The following is a 13400-nucleotide window of genomic DNA, read 5'->3' on the forward strand; positions in this document are numbered from 1 at the left end:
CTTCCATTTTCATTTCGTCTTATTTTACTTGACATTCTTTCCTCTGAAGGATGTATAAAAGTGAAGTTCCTTGCAAAACAAGAGCAGAGGAATATCCAGAAACGGTTTTCCTTAATAAAAAATGATGAGTCTGCATACCATATTTAAGTGGGAGCCCGGCTAGCTCAGTCGGTAGAGCTATGAGACTCTTAATCTCAGGGTCGTGGGTTCGAGCCCCACGTTGGGCGAAAACGAGTATTTTTTGCTGGATGATTGCATTGGCTCTCATAATATGGTGATTAATCTTGCATTAGACATGCACTAACTCCTAAAAATTGTATCTCCCTTGGTTACTCATTCATGAGAAATGTATCTCCAAGATTAGGTGGGGCCTGAGTCTAGGTTAACATACAGTGATATCACTCCTATTCAAGTACTAAACATGCCAACCTGAAGTGTAAAACATCCCCTAGGTGTAGTTAAGGCATCAGTTAGGAGTGAACTGAACACTCATGTTATGGGCAATTAGACTTAAAATAAAGTGTGGACAGCAGTAACGTTACTTTTGAAATGTGATGCTGAGTGAGCACACAGGGGAATTAGCTCAAATGGTAGAGCGCTCGCTTAGCATGCGACAGGTAGCGGGATCGATGCCCGCATTCTCCATTCTAAAACTTGCATATATTTTACTTTTTAACTTGTAATTGCCATGGTTGTTGCAGAGTAAGAACAGAAAAGTCACAGATGGCTTTCAAATTTGGTGTCATTATAACAACTAAAGTGGTTTAATCAAAAGTGTTTAGGTATTCTATAGCACGTGAGAGGAATTTGATTTCTTATGCAATCTCAAAATGAAAATTTCACACCTTCCATTTTCATTTCGTCTTATTTTACTTGACATTCTTTCCTCTGAAGGATGTATAAAAGTGAAGTTCCTTGCAAAACAAGAGCAGAGGAATATCCAGAAACAGTTTTCCTTAATAAAAAATGATGAGTCTGCATACCATATTTAAGTGGGAGCCCGGCTAGCTCAGTCGGTAGAGCTATGAGACTCTTAATCTCAGGGTCGTGGGTTCGAGCCCCACGTTGGGCGAAAACGAGTATTTTTTGCTGGATGATTGCATTGGCTCTCATAATATGGTGATTAATCTTGCATTAGACATGCACTAACTCCTAAAAATTGTATCTCCCTTGGTTACTCATTCATGAGAAATGTATCTCCAAGATTAGGTAGGGCCTGAGTCTAGGTTAACATACAGTGATATCACTCCTATTCAAGTACTAAACATGCCAACCTGAAGTGTAAAACATCCCCTAGGTGTAGTTAAGGCATCAGTTAGGAGTGAACTGAACACTCATGTTATGGGCAATTAGACTTAAAATAAAGTGTGGACAGCAGTAACGTTACTTTTGAAATGTGATGCTGAGTGAGCACACAGGGGAATTAGCTCAAATGGTAGAGCGCTCGCTTAGCATGCGAGCGGTAGCGGGATCGATGCCCGCATTCTCCATTCTAAAATTTGCATACATTTTACTTTTTAACTTGTAATTGCCATGGTTGTTGCAGAGTAAGAACAGAAAAGTCACAGATGGCTTTCAAATTTGGTGTCATTATAACAACTAAAGTGGTTTAATCAAAAGTGTTTAGGTATTCTATAGCACGTGAGAGGAATTTGATTTCTTATGCAATCTCAAAATGAAAATTTCACACCTTCCATTTTCATTTCGTCTTATTTTACTTGACATTCTTTCCTCTGAAGGATGTATAAAAGTGAAGTTCCTTGCAAAACAAGAGCAGAGGAATATCCAGAAACGGTTTTCCTTAATAAAAAATGATGAGTCTGCATACCATATTTAAGTGGGAGCCCGGCTAGCTCAGTCGGTAGAGCTATGAGACTCTTAATCTCAGGGTCGTGGGTTCGAGCCCCACGTTGGGCGAAAACGAGTATTTTTTGCTGGATGATTGCATTGGCTCTCATAATATGGTGATTAATCTTGCATTAGACATGCACTAACTCCTAAAAATTGTATCTCCCTTGGTTACTCATTCATGAGAAATGTATCTCCAAGATTAGGTGGGGCCTGAGTCTAGGTTAACATACAGTGATATCACTCCTATTCAAGTACTAAACATGCCAACCTGAAGTGTAAAACATCCCCTAGGTGTAGTTAAGGCATCAGTTAGGAGTGAACTGAACACTCATGTTATGGGCAATTAGACTTAAAATAAAGTGTGGACAGCAGTAACGTTACTTTTGAAATGTGATGCTGAGTGAGCACACAGGGGAATTAGCTCAAATGGTAGAGCGCTCGCTTAGCATGCGAGAGGTAGCGGGATCGATGCCCGCATTCTCCATTCTAAAATTTGCATACATTTTACTTTTTAACTTGTAATTGCCATGGTTGTTGCAGAGTAAGAACAGAAAAGTCACAGATGGCTTTCAAATTTGGTGTCATTATAACAACTAAAGTGGTTTAATCAAAAGTGTTTAGGTATTCTATAGCACGTGAGAGGAATTTGATTTCTTATGCAATCTCAAAATGAAAATTTCACACCTTCCATTTTCATTTCGTCTTATTTTACTTGACATTCTTTCCTCTGAAGGATGTATAAAAGTGAAGTTCCTTGCAAAACAAGAGCAGAGGAATATCCAGAAACGGTTTTCCTTAATAAAAAATGATGAGTCTGCATACCATATTTAAGTGGGAGCCCGGCTAGCTCAGTCGGTAGAGCTATGAGACTCTTAATCTCAGGGTCGTGGGTTCGAGCCCCACGTTGGGCGAAAACGAGTATTTTTTGCTGGATGATTGCATTGGCTCTCATAATATGGTGATTAATCTTGCATTAGACATGCACTAACTCCTAAAAATTGTATCTCCCTTGGTTACTCATTCATGAGAAATGTATCTCCAAGATTAGGTAGGGCCTGAGTCTAGGTTAACATACAGTGATATCACTCCTATTCAAGTACTAAACATGCCAACCTGAAGTGTAAAACATCCCCTAGGTGTAGTTAAGGCATCAGTTAGGAGTGAACCGAACACTCATGTTATGGGCAATTAGACTTAAAATAAAGTGTGGACAGCAGTAACGTTACTTTTGAAATGTGATGCTGAGTGAGCACACAGGGGAATTAGCTCAAATGGTAGAGCGCTCGCTTAGCATGCGAGAGGTAGCGGGATCGATGCCCGCATTCTCCATTCTAAAATTTGCATACATTTTACTTTTTAACTTGTAATTGCCATGGTTGTTGCAGAGTAAGAACAGAAAAGTCACAGATGGCTTTCAAATTTGGTGTCATTATAACAACTAAAGTGGTTTAATCAAAAGTGTTTAGGTATTCTATAGCACGTGAGAGGAATTTGATTTCTTATGCAATCTCAAAATGAAAATTTCACACCTTCGATTTTCATTTCGTCTTATTTTACTTGACATTCTTTCCTCTGAAGGATGTATAAAAGTGAAGTTCCTTGCAAAACAAGAGCAGAGGAATATCCAGAAACAGTTTTCCTTAATAAAAAATGATGAGTCTGCATACCATATTTAAGTGGGAGCCCGGCTAGCTCAGTCGGTAGAGCATGAGACTCTTAATCTCAGGGTCGTGGGTTCGAGCCCCACGTTGGGCGAAAACGAGTATTTTTTGCTGGATAATTGCATTGGCTCTCATAATATGGTGATTAATCTTGCATTAGACATGCACTAACTCCTAAAAATTGTATCTCCCTTGGTTACTCATTCATGAGAAATGTATCTCCAAGATTAGGTAGGGCCTGAGTCTAGGTTAACATACAGTGATATCACTCCTATTCAAGTACTAAACATGCCAACCTGAAGTGTAAAACATCCCCTAGGTGTAGTTAAGGCATCAGTTAGGAGTGAACTGAACACTCATGTTATGGGCCATTAGACTTAAAATAAAGTGTGGACAGCAGTAACGTTACTTTTGAAATGTGATGCTGAGTGAGCACACAGGGGAATTAGCTCAAATGGTAGAGCGCTCGCTTAGCATGCGAGAGGTAGCGGGATCGATGCCCGCATTCTCCATTCTAAAATTTGCATACATTTTACTTTTTAACTTGTAATTGCCATGGTTGTTGCAGAGTAAGAACAGAAAAGTCACAGATGGCTTTCAAATTTGGTGTCATTATAACAACTAAAGTGGTTTAATCAAAAGTGTTTAGGTATTCTATAGCACGTGAGAGGAATTTGATTTCTTATGCAATCTCAAAATGAAAATTTCACACCTTCCATTTTCATTTCGTCTTATTTTACTTGACATTCTTTCCTCTGAAGGATGTATAAAAGTGAAGTTCCTTGCAAAACAAGAGCAGAGGAATATCCAGAAACGGTTTTCCTTAATAAAAAATGATGAGTCTGCATACCATATTTAAGTGGGAGCCCGGCTAGCTCAGTCGGTAGAGCTATGAGACTCTTAATCTCAGGGTCGTGGGTTCGAGCCCCACGTTGGGCGAAAACGAGTATTTTTTGCTGGATGATTGCATTGGCTCTCATAATATGGTGATTAATCTTGCATTAGACATGCACTAACTCCTAAAAATTGTATCTCCCTTGGTTACTCATTCATGAGAAATGTATCTCCAAGATTAGGTGGGGCCTGAGTCTAGGTTAACATACAGTGATATCACTCCTATTCAAGTACTAAACATGCCAACCTGAAGTGTAAAACATCCCCTAGGTGTAGTTAAGGCATCAGTTAGGAGTGAACTGAACACTCATGTTATGGGCAATTAGACTTAAAATAAAGTGTGGACAGCAGTAACGTTACTTTTGAAATGTGATGCTGAGTGAGCACACAGGGGAATTAGCTCAAATGGTAGAGCGCTCGCTTAGCATGCGAGAGGTAGCGGGATCGATGCCCGCATTCTCCATTCTAAAATTTGCATACATTTTACTTTTTAACTTGTAATTGCCATGGTTGTTGCAGAGTAAGAACAGAAAAGTCACAGATGGCTTTCAAATTTGGTGTCATTATAACAACTAAAGTGGTTTAATCAAAAGTGTTTAGGTATTCTATAGCACGTGAGAGGAATTTGATTTCTTATGCAATCTCAAAATGAAAATTTCACACCTTCCATTTTCATTTCGTCTTATTTTACTTGACATTCTTTCCTCTGAAGGATGTATAAAAGTGAAGTTCCTTGCAAAACAAGAGCAGAGGAATATCCAGAAACGGTTTTCCTTAATAAAAAATGATGAGTCTGCATACCATATTTAAGTGGGAGCCCGGCTAGCTCAGTCGGTAGAGCTATGAGACTCTTAATCTCAGGGTCGTGGGTTCGAGCCCCACGTTGGGCGAAAACGAGTATTTTTTGCTGGATGATTGCATTGGCTCTCATAATATGGTGATTAATCTTGCATTAGACATGCACTAACTCCTAAAAATTGTATCTCCCTTGGTTACTCATTCATGAGAAATGTATCTCCAAGATTAGGTAGGGCCTGAGTCTAGGTTAACATACAGTGATATCACTCCTATTCAAGTACTAAACATGCCAACCTGAAGTGTAAAACATCCCCTAGGTGTAGTTAAGGCATCAGTTAGGAGTGAACTGAACACTCATGTTATGGGCAATTAGACTTAAAATAAAGTGTGGACAGCAGTAACGTTACTTTTGAAATGTGATGCTGAGTGAGCACACAGGGGAATTAGCTCAAATGGTAGAGCGCTCGCTTAGCATGCGAGAGGTAGCGGGATCGATGCCCGCATTCTCCATTCTAAAATTTGCATACATTTTACTTTTTAACTTGTAATTGCCATGGTTGTTGCAGAGTAAGAACAGAAAAGTCACAGATGGCTTTCAAATTTGGTGTCATTATAACAACTAAAGTGGTTTAATCAAAAGTGTTTAGGTATTCTATAGCACGTGAGAGGAATTTGATTTCTTATGCAATCTCAAAATGAAAATTTCACACCTTCGATTTTCATTTCGTCTTATTTTACTTGACATTCTTTCCTCTGAAGGATGTATAAAAGTGAAGTTCCTTGCAAAACAAGAGCAGAGGAATATCCAGAAACAGTTTTCCTTAATAAAAAATGATGAGTCTGCATACCATATTTAAGTGGGAGCCCGGCTAGCTCAGTCGGTAGAGCATGAGACTCTTAATCTCAGGGTCGTGGGTTCGAGCCCCACGTTGGGCGAAAACGAGTATTTTTTGCTGGATAATTGCATTGGCTCTCATAATATGGTGATTAATCTTGCATTAGACATGCACTAACTCCTAAAAATTGTATCTCCCTTGGTTACTCATTCATGAGAAATGTATCTCCAAGATTAGGTGGGGCCTGAGTCTAGGTTAACATACAGTGATATCACTCCTATTCAAGTACTAAACATGCCAACCTGAAGTGTAAAACATCCCCTAGGTGTAGTTAAGGCATCAGTTAGGAGTGAACTGAACACTCATGTTATGGGCAATTAGACTTAAAATAAAGTGTGGACAGCAGTAACGTTACTTTTGAAATGTGATGCTGAGTGAGCACACAGGGGAATTAGCTCAAATGGTAGAGCGCTCGCTTAGCATGCGACAGGTAGCGGGATCGATGCCCGCATTCTCCATTCTAAAACTTGCATATATTTTACTTTTTAACTTGTAATTGCCATGGTTGTTGCAGAGTAAGAACAGAAAAGTCACAGATGGCTTTCAAATTTGGTGTCATTATAACAACTAAAGTGGTTTAATCAAAAGTGTTTAGGTATTCTATAGCACGTGAGAGGAATTTGATTTCTTATGCAATCTCAAAATGAAAATTTCACACCTTCCATTTTCATTTCGTCTTATTTTACTTGACATTCTTTCCTCTGAAGGATGTATAAAAGTGAAGTTCCTTGCAAAACAAGAGCAGAGGAATATCCAGAAACAGTTTTCCTTAATAAAAAATGATGAGTCTGCATACCATATTTAAGTGGGAGCCCGGCTAGCTCAGTCGGTAGAGCTATGAGACTCTTAATCTCAGGGTCGTGGGTTCGAGCCCCACGTTGGGCGAAAACGAGTATTTTTTGCTGGATGATTGCATTGGCTCTCATAATATGGTGATTAATCTTGCATTAGACATGCACTAACTCCTAAAAATTGTATCTCCCTTGGTTACTCATTCATGAGAAATGTATCTCCAAGATTAGGTAGGGCCTGAGTCTAGGTTAACATACAGTGATATCACTCCTATTCAAGTACTAAACATGCCAACCTGAAGTGTAAAACATCCCCTAGGTGTAGTTAAGGCATCAGTTAGGAGTGAACTGAACACTCATGTTATGGGCAATTAGACTTAAAATAAAGTGTGGACAGCAGTAACGTTACTTTTGAAATGTGATGCTGAGTGAGCACACAGGGGAATTAGCTCAAATGGTAGAGCGCTCGCTTAGCATGCGAGAGGTAGCGGGATCGATGCCCGCATTCTCCATTCTAAAATTTGCATACATTTTACTTTTTAACTTGTAATTGCCATGGTTGTTGCAGAGTAAGAACAGAAAAGTCACAGATGGCTTTCAAATTTGGTGTCATTATAACAACTAAAGTGGTTTAATCAAAAGTGTTTAGGTATTCTATAGCACGTGAGAGGAATTTGATTTCTTATGCAATCTCAAAATGAAAATTTCACACCTTCCATTTTCATTTCGTCTTATTTTACTTGACATTCTTTCCTCTGAAGGATGTATAAAAGTGAAGTTCCTTGCAAAACAAGAGCAGAGGAATATCCAGAAACGGTTTTCCTTAATAAAAAATGATGAGTCTGCATACCATATTTAAGTGGGAGCCCGGCTAGCTCAGTCGGTAGAGCTATGAGACTCTTAATCTCAGGGTCGTGGGTTCGAGCCCCACGTTGGGCGAAAACGAGTATTTTTTGCTGGATGATTGCATTGGCTCTCATAATATGGTGATTAATCTTGCATTAGACATGCACTAACTCCTAAAAATTGTATCTCCCTTGGTTACTCATTCATGAGAAATGTATCTCCAAGATTAGGTGGGGCCTGAGTCTAGGTTAACATACAGTGATATCACTCCTATTCAAGTACTAAACATGCCAACCTGAAGTGTAAAACATCCCCTAGGTGTAGTTAAGGCATCAGTTAGGAGTGAACTGAACACTCATGTTATGGGCAATTAGACTTAAAATAAAGTGTGGACAGCAGTAACGTTACTTTTGAAATGTGATGCTGAGTGAGCACACAGGGGAATTAGCTCAAATGGTAGAGCGCTCGCTTAGCATGCGACAGGTAGCGGGATCGATGCCCGCATTCTCCATTCTAAAATTTGCATACATTTTACTTTTTAACTTGTAATTGCCATGGTTGTTGCAGAGTAAGAACAGAAAAGTCACAGATGGCTTTCAAATTTGGTGTCATTATAACAACTAAAGTGGTTTAATCAAAAGTGTTTAGGTATTCTATAGCACGTGAGAGGAATTTGATTTCTTATGCAATCCCAAAATGAAAATTTCACACCTTCCATTTTCATTTCGTCTTATTTTACTTGACATTCTTTCCTCTGAAGGATGTATAAAAGTGAAGTTCCTTGCAAAACAAGAGCAGAGGAATATCCAGAAACGGTTTTCCTTAATAAAAAATGATGAGTCTGCATACCATATTTAAGTGGGAGCCCGGCTAGCTCAGTCGGTAGAGCTATGAGACTCTTAATCTCAGGGTCGTGGGTTCGAGCCCCACGTTGGGCGAAAACGAGTATTTTTTGCTGGATGATTGCATTGGCTCTCATAATATGGTGATTAATCTTGCATTAGACATGCACTAACTCCTAAAAATTGTATCTCCCTTGGTTACTCATTCATGAGAAATGTATCTCCAAGATTAGGTGGGGCCTGAGTCTAGGTTAACATACAGTGATATCACTCCTATTCAAGTACTAAACATGCCAACCTGAAGTGTAAAACATCCCCTAGGTGTAGTTAAGGCATCAGTTAGGAGTGAACTGAACACTCATGTTATGGGCCATTAGACTTAAAATAAAGTGTGGACAGCAGTAACGTTACTTTTGAAATGTGATGCTGAGTGAGCACACAGGGGAATTAGCTCAAATGGTAGAGCGCTCGCTTAGCATGCGAGAGGTAGCGGGATCGATGCCCGCATTCTCCATTCTAAAATTTGCATACATTTTACTTTTTAACTTGTAATTGCCATGGTTGTTGCAGAGTAAGAACAGAAAAGTCACAGATGGCTTTCAAATTTGGTGTCATTATAACAACTAAAGTGGTTTAATCAAAAGTGTTTAGGTATTCTATAGCACGTGAGAGGAATTTGATTTCTTATGCAATCTCAAAATGAAAATTTCACACCTTCCATTTTCATTTCGTCTTATTTTACTTGACATTCTTTCCTCTGAAGGATGTATAAAAGTGAAGTTCCTTGCAAAACAAGAGCAGAGGAATATCCAGAAACGGTTTTCCTTAATAAAAAATGATGAGTCTGCATACCATATTTAAGTGGGAGCCCGGCTAGCTCAGTCGGTAGAGCTATGAGACTCTTAATCTCAGGGTCGTGGGTTCGAGCCCCACGTTGGGCGAAAACGAGTATTTTTTGCTGGATGATTGCATTGGCTCTCATAATATGGTGATTAATCTTGCATTAGACATGCACTAACTCCTAAAAATTGTATCTCCCTTGGTTACTCATTCATGAGAAATGTATCTCCAAGATTAGGTGGGGCCTGAGTCTAGGTTAACATACAGTGATATCACTCCTATTCAAGTACTAAACATGCCAACCTGAAGTGTAAAACATCCCCTAGGTGTAGTTAAGGCATCAGTTAGGAGTGAACTGAACACTCATGTTATGGGCAATTAGACTTAAAATAAAGTGTGGACAGCAGTAACGTTACTTTTGAAATGTGATGCTGAGTGAGCACACAGGGGAATTAGCTCAAATGGTAGAGCGCTCGCTTAGCATGCGAGAGGTAGCGGGATCGATGCCCGCATTCTCCATTCTAAAATTTGCATACATTTTACTTTTTAACTTGTAATTGCCATGGTTGTTGCAGAGTAAGAACAGAAAAGTCACAGATGGCTTTCAAATTTGGTGTCATTATAACAACTAAAGTGGTTTAATCAAAAGTGTTTAGGTATTCTATAGCACGTGAGAGGAATTTGATTTCTTATGCAATCTCAAAATGAAAATTTCACACCTTCCATTTTCATTTCGTCTTATTTTACTTGACATTCTTTCCTCTGAAGGATGTATAAAAGTGAAGTTCCTTGCAAAACAAGAGCAGAGGAATATCCAGAAACGGTTTTCCTTAATAAAAAATGATGAGTCTGCATACCATATTTAAGTGGGAGCCCGGCTAGCTCAGTCGGTAGAGCTATGAGACTCTTAATCTCAGGGTCGTGGGTTCGAGCCCCACGTTGGGCGAAAACGAGTATTTTTTGCTGGATGATTGCATTGGCTCTCATAATATGGTGATTAATCTTGCATTAGACATGCACTAACTCCTAAAAATTGTATCTCCCTTGGTTACTCATTCATGAGAAATGTATCTCCAAGATTAGGTAGGGCCTGAGTCTAGGTTAACATACAGTGATATCACTCCTATTCAAGTACTAAACATGCCAACCTGAAGTGTAAAACATCCCCTAGGTGTAGTTAAGGCATCAGTTAGGAGTGAACTGAACACTCATGTTATGGGCAATTAGACTTAAAATAAAGTGTGGACAGCAGTAACGTTACTTTTGAAATGTGATGCTGAGTGAGCACACAGGGGAATTAGCTCAAATGGTAGAGCGCTCGCTTAGCATGCGAGAGGTAGCGGGATCGATGCCCGCATTCTCCATTCTAAAATTTGCATACATTTTACTTTTTAACTTGTAATTGCCATGGTTGTTGCAGAGTAAGAACAGAAAAGTCACAGATGGCTTTCAAATTTGGTGTCATTATAACAACTAAAGTGGTTTAATCAAAAGTGTTTAGGTATTCTATAGCACGTGAGAGGAATTTGATTTCTTATGCAATCTCAAAATGAAAATTTCACACCTTCGATTTTCATTTCGTCTTATTTTACTTGACATTCTTTCCTCTGAAGGATGTATAAAAGTGAAGTTCCTTGCAAAACAAGAGCAGAGGAATATCCAGAAACAGTTTTCCTTAATAAAAAATGATGAGTCTGCATACCATATTTAAGTGGGAGCCCGGCTAGCTCAGTCGGTAGAGCATGAGACTCTTAATCTCAGGGTCGTGGGTTCGAGCCCCACGTTGGGCGAAAACGAGTATTTTTTGCTGGATAATTGCATTGGCTCTCATAATATGGTGATTAATCTTGCATTAGACATGCACTAACTCCTAAAAATTGTATCTCCCTTGGTTACTCATTCATGAGAAATGTATCTCCAAGATTAGGTGGGGCCTGAGTCTAGGTTAACATACAGTGATATCACTCCTATTCAAGTACTAAACATGCCAACCTGAAGTGTAAAACATCCCCTAGGTGTAGTTAAGGCATCAGTTAGGAGTGAACTGAACACTCATGTTATGGGCAATTAGACTTAAAATAAAGTGTGGACAGCAGTAACGTTACTTTTGAAATGTGATGCTGAGTGAGCACACAGGGGAATTAGCTCAAATGGTAGAGCGCTCGCTTAGCATGCGACAGGTAGCGGGATCGATGCCCGCATTCTCCATTCTAAAACTTGCATATATTTTACTTTTTAACTTGTAATTGCCATGGTTGTTGCAGAGTAAGAACAGAAAAGTCACAGATGGCTTTCAAATTTGGTGTCATTATAACAACTAAAGTGGTTTAATCAAAAGTGTTTAGGTATTCTATAGCACGTGAGAGGAATTTGATTTCTTATGCAATCTCAAAATGAAAATTTCACACCTTCCATTTTCATTTCGTCTTATTTTACTTGACATTCTTTCCTCTGAAGGATGTATAAAAGTGAAGTTCCTTGCAAAACAAGAGCAGAGGAATATCCAGAAACAGTTTTCCTTAATAAAAAATGATGAGTCTGCATACCATATTTAAGTGGGAGCCCGGCTAGCTCAGTCGGTAGAGCTATGAGACTCTTAATCTCAGGGTCGTGGGTTCGAGCCCCACGTTGGGCGAAAACGAGTATTTTTTGCTGGATGATTGCATTGGCTCTCATAATATGGTGATTAATCTTGCATTAGACATGCACTAACTCCTAAAAATTGTATCTCCCTTGGTTACTCATTCATGAGAAATGTATCTCCAAGATTAGGTAGGGCCTGAGTCTAGGTTAACATACAGTGATATCACTCCTATTCAAGTACTAAACATGCCAACCTGAAGTGTAAAACATCCCCTAGGTGTAGTTAAGGCATCAGTTAGGAGTGAACTGAACACTCATGTTATGGGCAATTAGACTTAAAATAAAGTGTGGACAGCAGTAACGTTACTTTTGAAATGTGATGCTGAGTGAGCACACAGGGGAATTAGCTCAAATGGTAGAGCGCTCGCTTAGCATGCGAGAGGTAGCGGGATCGATGCCCGCATTCTCCATTCTAAAATTTGCATACATTTTACTTTTTAACTTGTAATTGCCATGGTTGTTGCAGAGTAAGAACAGAAAAGTCACAGATGGCTTTCAAATTTGGTGTCATTATAACAACTAAAGTGGTTTAATCAAAAGTGTTTAGGTATTCTATAGCACGTGAGAGGAATTTGATTTCTTATGCAATCTCAAAATGAAAATTTCACACCTTCCATTTTCATTTCGTCTTATTTTACTTGACATTCTTTCCTCTGAAGGATGTATAAAAGTGAAGTTCCTTGCAAAACAAGAGCAGAGGAATATCCAGAAACGGTTTTCCTTAATAAAAAATGATGAGTCTGCATACCATATTTAAGTGGGAGCCCGGCTAGCTCAGTCGGTAGAGCTATGAGACTCTTAATCTCAGGGTCGTGGGTTCGAGCCCCACGTTGGGCGAAAACGAGTATTTTTTGCTGGATGATTGCATTGGCTCTCATAATATGGTGATTAATCTTGCATTAGACATGCACTAACTCCTAAAAATTGTATCTCCCTTGGTTACTCATTCATGAGAAATGTATCTCCAAGATTAGGTGGGGCCTGAGTCTAGGTTAACATACAGTGATATCACTCCTATTCAAGTACTAAACATGCCAACCTGAAGTGTAAAACATCCCCTAGGTGTAGTTAAGGCATCAGTTAGGAGTGAACTGAACACTCATGTTATGGGCAATTAGACTTAAAATAAAGTGTGGACAGCAGTAACGTTACTTTTGAAATGTGATGCTGAGTGAGCACACAGGGGAATTAGCTCAAATGGTAGAGCGCTCGCTTAGCATGCGACAGGTAGCGGGATCGATGCCCGCATTCTCCATTCTAAAATTTGCATACATTTTACTTTTTAACTTGTAATTGCCATGGTTGTTGCAGAGTAAGAACAGAAAAGTCACAGATGGC

At 39.2% G+C, this 13400-nt stretch overlaps 13 non-coding genes across 13 annotated transcripts; all 13 read left to right on the plus strand.

Annotated features, from left to right (window-relative positions):
- Positions 1 to 2262: 2262 nt before the first annotated feature.
- Positions 2263 to 2335, plus strand: TRNAA-AGC (transfer RNA alanine (anticodon AGC)). Its single transcript has one exon. It is a non-coding gene; the product is annotated as a tRNA-Ala (tRNA).
- A 772-nt stretch (positions 2336 to 3107) lies between these two features.
- TRNAA-AGC (transfer RNA alanine (anticodon AGC)) lies at positions 3108 to 3180 on the plus strand. The gene has a single exon. It is a non-coding gene; the product is annotated as a tRNA-Ala (tRNA).
- A 353-nt stretch (positions 3181 to 3533) lies between these two features.
- TRNAK-CUU (transfer RNA lysine (anticodon CUU)) lies at positions 3534 to 3606 on the plus strand. Its single transcript has one exon. It is a non-coding gene; the product is annotated as a tRNA-Lys (tRNA).
- A 345-nt stretch (positions 3607 to 3951) lies between these two features.
- Positions 3952 to 4024, plus strand: TRNAA-AGC (transfer RNA alanine (anticodon AGC)). The gene has a single exon. It is a non-coding gene; the product is annotated as a tRNA-Ala (tRNA).
- A 772-nt stretch (positions 4025 to 4796) lies between these two features.
- On the plus strand, positions 4797 to 4869 carry TRNAA-AGC (transfer RNA alanine (anticodon AGC)). Its single transcript has one exon. It is a non-coding gene; the product is annotated as a tRNA-Ala (tRNA).
- A 772-nt stretch (positions 4870 to 5641) lies between these two features.
- Positions 5642 to 5714, plus strand: TRNAA-AGC (transfer RNA alanine (anticodon AGC)). The gene has a single exon. It is a non-coding gene; the product is annotated as a tRNA-Ala (tRNA).
- Positions 5715 to 6067: 353 nt separating this feature from the next.
- Positions 6068 to 6140, plus strand: TRNAK-CUU (transfer RNA lysine (anticodon CUU)). Its single transcript has one exon. It is a non-coding gene; the product is annotated as a tRNA-Lys (tRNA).
- A 1190-nt stretch (positions 6141 to 7330) lies between these two features.
- Positions 7331 to 7403, plus strand: TRNAA-AGC (transfer RNA alanine (anticodon AGC)). Its single transcript has one exon. It is a non-coding gene; the product is annotated as a tRNA-Ala (tRNA).
- A 1617-nt stretch (positions 7404 to 9020) lies between these two features.
- On the plus strand, positions 9021 to 9093 carry TRNAA-AGC (transfer RNA alanine (anticodon AGC)). Its single transcript has one exon. It is a non-coding gene; the product is annotated as a tRNA-Ala (tRNA).
- A 772-nt stretch (positions 9094 to 9865) lies between these two features.
- TRNAA-AGC (transfer RNA alanine (anticodon AGC)) lies at positions 9866 to 9938 on the plus strand. The gene has a single exon. It is a non-coding gene; the product is annotated as a tRNA-Ala (tRNA).
- A 772-nt stretch (positions 9939 to 10710) lies between these two features.
- Positions 10711 to 10783, plus strand: TRNAA-AGC (transfer RNA alanine (anticodon AGC)). The gene has a single exon. It is a non-coding gene; the product is annotated as a tRNA-Ala (tRNA).
- Positions 10784 to 11136: 353 nt separating this feature from the next.
- On the plus strand, positions 11137 to 11209 carry TRNAK-CUU (transfer RNA lysine (anticodon CUU)). Its single transcript has one exon. It is a non-coding gene; the product is annotated as a tRNA-Lys (tRNA).
- Positions 11210 to 12399: 1190 nt separating this feature from the next.
- On the plus strand, positions 12400 to 12472 carry TRNAA-AGC (transfer RNA alanine (anticodon AGC)). Its single transcript has one exon. It is a non-coding gene; the product is annotated as a tRNA-Ala (tRNA).
- Positions 12473 to 13400: the final 928 nt, after the last annotated feature.

Source organism: Triturus cristatus, chromosome 4_1 (assembly GCF_964204655.1).
Source record: "Triturus cristatus chromosome 4_1, aTriCri1.1, whole genome shotgun sequence".
Taxonomy (NCBI): domain Eukaryota; kingdom Metazoa; phylum Chordata; class Amphibia; order Caudata; family Salamandridae; genus Triturus; species Triturus cristatus.